At 42.1% G+C, this 7,291-nt stretch overlaps 1 protein-coding gene across 3 annotated transcripts in view; it reads right to left on the bottom strand.

Moving 5' to 3' along the window:
* TMEM40 (transmembrane protein 40) overlaps positions 1-7,010 on the bottom strand; it is a 28,050-nt gene extending 21,040 nt beyond the window's left edge. The window contains exons 1-2 of one of the 3 annotated variants that reach the window (XM_069083892.1): positions 6,764-7,010; positions 6,578-6,673 (exon numbers count right to left, since the gene is read on the bottom strand). The gene's annotated coding sequence lies outside the window, so the exon portion shown is untranslated. Of the gene's footprint in view, positions 1-6,577; positions 6,674-6,763 lie in introns of those variants that run through there. The other 2 variants (XM_069083891.1, XM_069083894.1) reach the window with 2 other exon arrangements.
* Positions 7,011-7,291: the final 281 nt, after the last annotated feature.

The following is a 7,291-nucleotide window of genomic DNA, read 5'->3' as shown; positions in this document are numbered from 1 at the left end:
ACTCAACAACAAAATAGTTTAAACCAACACTCCCAAGATTTACAGAGCACTTTACAGAGTCTCCCAATGTCGTGAGCATTACAGGCACCATTCCTGTTACAGATCAGGAGTTGCCCGAGTTCACACCCCTAGTAAGTGAACACAGCAGGATTTGATCTCAGGTCTTCCCCACTGCAAGTTCCAGACTCTATCTACTGGCCTACACTGTAGCATGCTATTTACACTCTCCAAAAGCTGCCACCTTCACAGCCAGCCTTTAAAGTAGATAGTACAAGTATTATCCCCATTCTACAGATTCTCCCAAGGGTACTGGGAAGTTAGTATAAAATGAAAGATCTCTCCCACTCCTACTCCCTCACTTCTCCAGGAGACAGATGGGATTAGCGCATGGGCACCAGCACACTAGGGCCCAGAAGGGAGAAGTGCTTGCCTGTGACTCCATGAAAAACCCAATGTTAACCTCAAAGTCAGGCCTATTTCCAAAGAATCTTGGAATCTGAGAGCTGAAGGAAATCTCAGGGACCACCTAGCCTAACCCATTCAACTTAGTCTACACAGACCCACAGGAAAAAGAATTCTCTTTATAACTAATCCAACTAGGGTAGGGGTCACACTTGTGGTTGCAGGAGTCTTTGTTTTTTAAGACCAGATCTCAAGCCCTAAGGGAGTCATTAGACTAAGAAGCTTTAATTATTTAAAATACATGAATAGGACTCGTTCACCACTGGACTTTGGAAAGGAATCCGCAGCAACCTGGATGAAGGAGGGAGGGTTTAATTAACCCTTCCAATTGGATGAGTTGCTTATTCCCAGTGGGAGGCTGTTTTGTAAGTGTCCCTAGGTGGTGGCCTGGAGAGCTGCACTTGCCAAGTGTTTGTACAGCTTTTCTAAGAGTTTGCTTATATTTAGTAAAAGGGTGTTTTGTAAATTTGCCTAGTTGAATCAACTTTTTTAGATCTTGAGCTTGATCCAGACCTTGCATTTGGAACCAGCATGCACATGGACTAAGACGGCAACAAATTCCACTTTTGGACAGCTCCGCCTAGAAGGAATTTTTTCCTGATGTCAAGCCTAAGTTTACCCCTTGGCAACTTCATGCCTTGCTCCCTGGTTCTGCACTCCAGGGCCATGCAAAACAAATTGAATGCCTTCTCTCTATGACAGTTCTTCAAACATTTAGTCTCCATGACTCCTCTGACCCATCTGTATATGGCAAGATCTCCAGGTCCTTCACCAATCTAGCTGCACTTCTCCGCATACTCTAGAGTTTATCAAAGTCCTTAAAAGATCATTTGATTCAAATTGAATGTCAATATGCCCAGTTTGACCAAGACAAGGGACAGATCAGAATAAATAGTGTCTTTTTGTGGGAATTTCCAAGAGGACACCATTTTCCTTCCACCTTCCTGGTCCTCATATTACTTCTAAAGGAGAGAAGTAGACATGTAGGGGAGGGACTATTAATAATATTATTAATAATTAATAACAACTCACATTTATGTGGAACTTTATCTCTTTGAAAATGCTTCCACATACATTGTTTCATAAGTCAGTAGGCAGCAGGTTCACTAGATGATGGAAGTGACTTAGCCACGGTCACACAGCTAATCAGTGACAGACTGGACTAGGACAGTAATAAAGAATGGGAAGTGAAAGATTTGAGGGGACTATATTTCTGGTTCAAATCTTGGTTCTGCCTTATGTTTTTGTTACCTTGGGTAAGTCACTTCCTTTCTGGCCTTATATTTCCTCATCTGTAAAATGCAGGATGGACAAGATGGCCTTGGATGATTCATCCCACTGTGTGTCTATGATCCTTCCATGGGAATGTTGGCTTCCAGATGAATGTTTTAGCTTTGAAATCTCCAAAGTTTTTTCTAGTCCTAATTGTCTTGGATTCTAAGAATGTAAGATTAATATACATATGTGTGTATACATGTATACACACATATGTGTGTATGCATGTATGATGTATGTGTTATGTATGTATTCAGGGCTAGGGGATTTTGTCTTTGGCCTCTTATCCCTCCCCAACCTTTACCTCCTTTAGTGGCCTGTCTGCCATCTTCTAGCATTCTTTCTGTCTCAAATACCTAGAGATAGTCAGATGGCTCAATGAATAGGGAGATGAATCTGGGGTCAGAAAGACTTGAGTTCAAATCCAGCTACAGACATTCACTATGTGACCTTGGGCAAGTCACTTAACCTCAGTTTCCTCAACTGTAAAATAGGGATAATAATAGTACCTTCTTCCCAGTGTGTGGAAAATCAAATATATGATTTTCTATTTCAATGAGACCCACTGGGATCCTTATATATGGTTTAGTGGCCCCATTGCCATTGAGTTTGACCCCAGACTATTTCACCTTTCTTGACCTCCATTTCTTTATTCAGAAAATTAGAATAGTGCCTTCTCTAATTCTCAGGGTACTGGGGGATAATAAGTAATAATAAGTAAGACAACAGTCTGACCTTGTTTTGAACAATGTAAATTATTTTTTCTCTGTGTAACAGTGGAAAAAAAAACAGAGTGACATTTGTTTGGTTGTTGTTCAGTCATTTTTCAGTCATGTCTTACTTTTCATGCCCCCATTTGGGGTTTCCTTGGCAAAGATACTGGAGTGGTTTGCCCTTTCCTTCTGCTCATTTTATAGGTGAGGAAACTGAGGCAAACAGGGAAAGTGACTTCTCAAGGTCACACATCTAGTTAAGTGTCTGAGGCCAAATTTGAACTTACAAAGATGAATCTTCCTGATTCTAGGTCCTGGCACTCTATCCACTGTGCCACCCAGCCCTAAAGCACTTAGCACGGTGCTAATAAACCCTTGCTTCCAAATTCCAGATGCCAATGCTGCCCTTCCAGAAGGGGTAGATAAACTAGGAAGAATGAAACTTTGTCCCAAGGGCAATGACTCCCTATGTACAAACATAGAGAATAAAACAATCCTTACTATCAAGGGGCCTACATTCTAATTTTCTTTTTCACCCTTTCATAGAGAGGCATTAGGAAGAGGAAAGCAATCATAGAAGCCTGCATTTCAGAGCAGAATGGCCCCTGGAAGCTCATCAAGTATGATCCATGCATGTTTCAGGGGTAAGGAAAATGGGTCCAGAGAAGTCGATCAGCGTTTCCAGAGTCACCCAGCAGGGGCTAAACTGGAAGCAGGGCCTAGACCTCTTAACTGACTAACCTTAACTAACCTCTTAACTGACCTCTTAACTAACCAATCAACGCCACCCCCATCAATCACCAACAAGCCAAGCATCTATTAGCACCAGAGCTGATACAGAAACCAAAACAGATGTCCCAAAGCAACGTGTGATCAGCATACTTCATATTCCTTTCAGGGGCACTAAAGTGAGGCTCGATGAATATTCTTTAAATGAGTCAATGAACATAATCCCTTAAAACCAGATTTATCCCTTGTTTTCAGTTCTACCTCATTAACTGCTGGTTGGTACAGTGGACCTGGAGTCATGCCAGGAAGACTCATCTTTGGTAGTTCAAATCTGATCTCAGATACTTACTAGCTGTGTCACCCTGGACAAGTCACTTCACCTTGTATGCCTCAGTTTCCTCATCTGTAAAGTGAGCTAGAGAAAGAAATGGCAAACCACTCTGGTATCTTTGCCAAGGAAACTCTAGGTCATGAAGAGTCAGACGTGACCTAAAAAATGACTGAACAACAAAACAAATATCACTTTGTTTTTTTCCCTCACTGCCATGCACTTTAATACAGTTCAGAAGGACAGACTGTTATCTTACTTGATCTTCCTCCAGCACACTGTGAGTTAGAGAAGGTAATTATTATTCTCATTTTATGAATAATAAATGGTGGTCAAAAGAGGTGACAAAGTCTAGGGTCATGAGAAATGGGGCCACTAAACCATATATAGATCCCAGTGGATCTCACTGACTTAGAAAACCACATATTAACATTATTTGTGTTCTATCGTATTCTCATTTTGTTTAGTACTTCCCAATTATGTTTTAATCTGGTTCTGCAGCACTAAAGAGAGTTGCTGGCTATGTGTTTGGCTCCTCTGGTCTAGAGGTGACAGGGTATGTTATGGAAAGAGCTCCATTCTTGAGAGTTAAAAAGACCTGGTCTCAAGTCTTGACTTGACTTGACTCTTACCAGTCACAAAGCCTTGAGCAATGCTAACGATAAGTTAGCTTGATACAGAAACAACATTTATGTAACACTTTAAGTTTTTCAAAGAACTTTACATGATCTCATTAGGTGTTCACAACATGCCTGTGAGCAAAGTCCTTCAGATATCATTAACCCTATTCTATGTATGAAGAAACGGAGAGATTTGGAGTTTAGAGGCTATTGCTGTTCAGTCATGTTTGACTCTCTGTGACCCAGTTTGGGGTTTTCTTGGGAAAGATACTGAAGTAGTTTTGCATTTTCCTTCCCCAGCTCATTTTTACAGATGAGGAAATTGAGATGAACAAGATTATGTGACTTGCCCAGGGTCACACAGCTAGTAAATGTCTGAGGCCAGATTTGAAGTTAGGAAGATGACTCTTCCTGACTTAAGACCCAGCACTCTATTCACTATGGAGCTCCCTAGCTGCCCAAGGGTTTAGAAGACCTGGGTTCAAATCTTGGCTTTGTTATTTAGTGCCTGTATAACCAAGAACAAGTGACTTAACCTCTCTGGGTCTCAATTTCTTTATCTGTAAAGTGAGGAGGGCACATTGGGCAGCCCCTATATCTATGATCATAGGACTCACTCAAAGTCATTGGACTAGTAAGTTTGTCAGGTAAGATTTGAACTCACTTCTTCCTAACTCTAATTCCAACACTCTAATCATCACACCATGCTCACTAGGCCTCTGTTTTCCCATCTGTAAAGTAGGAATAATAAGATTTACACTACCTACATCATAGGGTGCTCTATAAATCAGTTGTTTTTCAGTGGCTTGTTCAGGGCCCCCACAGTCTTAGGTATCCAATATTCTTTCTCCCACTACACCAAACAAATCAATTAAATCATTCACACTAAGATGGTAAGGACTTAAGTTATCCCACAAAGGCACCTTGGTGCAGTGAGTTAAATTTGAAGCAAGACCATCCTGGTTTAAATCCTGATTCAGTCACTTCTTGCCTCTCTTACCTAGAACAAATCACATAACTTTCCTGGACCTCAGGAGTGAAAGGAGAAGGTTGTACTAGTTATACTAGTCTCTTAAAATCCGTGATCTTTGTGATTTCCCGAATGTGTGGTCCTGATACCCAGCCTACATAGAGAGGGGCCAGTCTGCCTTCTGACTCTCTGGGTCTCACAGAGTGGACCACAGATAAGAGGTTGAGGTCCCTAATGTCCAGTCACCTATCTGGTGACTTTTCTGTTGCTGCTCAGTCATTTCTGTTGTATCTGACTCTTTGTGACCCCATTTGGGGTTTTCTTGGTGAAGATGCTAGAGTGGTCTGACATTTCCTGCTGACCTCTGCTGAAGAGAAGCTACTTCCTGTCCTGGAAACTACGTATTAGAGGACTGATAGAAAGAAAGAGGAAATTTAACCTGAAGAGGAGGTGACTTATTTACAGGGGACATGATGGCTGTCTTCCGGAATCTTACAGGCTGTAATGTGAAAGTAGGATTCTTCCATTTTACCTCAGAGGATAGAATGAGGAAAAATGGGTAAAAGCTCCAGAGGAAGACTTGAATTCAATTCAGAGGGAATATTAAAAAAAAAATTTATTGTTCAATAATTTTTTCAGTTATATCCAATTCTCTTTGACCCCATTTGGGGTTTTCTTGGCAAAGACACTGGAATGGTTTGTCATATCCTTCTCCAGTCCATTTTACTAATGAGGAAACTGAGGCAAACAGGGTGAAGTGACTTGTCCAGGGTCACACAGTTAGTAAGTGTCTGAGGCCAGATTGGAACTCAGGAAGATGAGTCTTCCTGGTTCCAGATCAGGTGCTCTAACCACTGTAACACTTGGTTGCCCAAAAATATATTAGAGATCACCTAGTTCAAAAGTTCTTAACTTTTTGTGTCTGAATGTATCATGTCCCCTTCTGCCAGTCTGGTAAAGACCCCTTCCTAGAATTGTGTTTTAAAATATAAATAAAATATAGAGAATTACAAAGGAAATTAGTTAAATTCGAATATAGTTATGAAATTTTTTTTTAAAAACTAAATTCATGGAGATCTAGGTTAAGAAGCCCTGATTCTACTCTAACTGGAAGCAGAAATCAAGACCCATAGAGATGAAGTGATTTGCCCAAAACTACACAACTTACTAGGGTAAGAGCCAAGACTTGAACCGAAATCTCTCTACCTTTAGTTCGGTGTATTTCTACTATAGCACAAAAAGGTTTCATATTTCTATTAAGAAAAGTACCCAAGAATGGGGAAGACAATAAGCAATAATAACCATGCTTCCCCCCCTCAAGAAAACAAGCCACTACTAATTAATTAAAAAGAGCTCCTAAGGAAACAGAGGCCCTGCCCTTAATACTCCTTCCTTCTCTCCTCCGCCCCCTTCCCATTCCCCTCAATAACCCAGGAGAAACCACAGCCCCATTGGAAAATCAGCAAAGTATCTACTGTACCTGTTCTTGGAGGCAGGGATAGTGAGTACTGCTGCTGTGTGCTTCAGAAGATGTAACTGATGGGCTCTGAAGAAGATATCCAGGAAGAAGGCAGGCCTACCCAAGCACAGATGACAGGCTATGAATGAGCAAACACGTGACTCTGGCCAGCTCCCTCCCCGCTGGGCCCCACGTTCTGACTCATGCCTTGTTCCTCCTTTCCTGTGGCTGCCCATCCTCTTCTCTCCTTCTAGGGCGGAGGGTCCCCTTCCAGGACACGAACCACAGAGAGAGGCTGGAGCTTCCGATATCCTGTTATCTAACCCTCTGGAGCAAACAGATACACAGGTCTGGCTTCCCTGTCTCCAAGCTCCCTGAATTTCCTTGACATTCTGGCCCAAAGCAGGCAGAGACAGCACCGAGGTCCCCCAGTCTTACACAGCTGCCTACCCATGCAGACAAACCTGTCTGATGAGTCTGGGTGGGGATAAAATTAGTTTGACTTCCTGACTGTGGGGAGAACAAGTGGTGCCAACGTATTGAGTAACAGATGGAGTAGAAGAGGAAGGAGAGGAGGGTTAGGGGTCTTTGGGTGTACAGCAAGAAAGAAAAGCTTGCTTGGAAGATTGGGTCTATGGTAGCTTCCTCTTGGTGAACCATGGAGGACCACGGGCTCCCTCGGGCAACATATCTGGGGATTCTTGTTTCAGCTCTGCCACTAATTGGCTATATGAA

This window comes from Petaurus breviceps, unplaced genomic scaffold, assembly GCF_028583685.1.
Source record: "Petaurus breviceps papuanus isolate PSGF00001 unplaced genomic scaffold, PetGlider_PUasm1.0 174, whole genome shotgun sequence".
NCBI lineage: Eukaryota > Metazoa > Chordata > Mammalia > Diprotodontia > Petauridae > Petaurus > Petaurus breviceps.
Note: the sequence above shows the minus strand (reverse complement) of the source record. Positions and strands in the feature narration are given on the sequence as shown.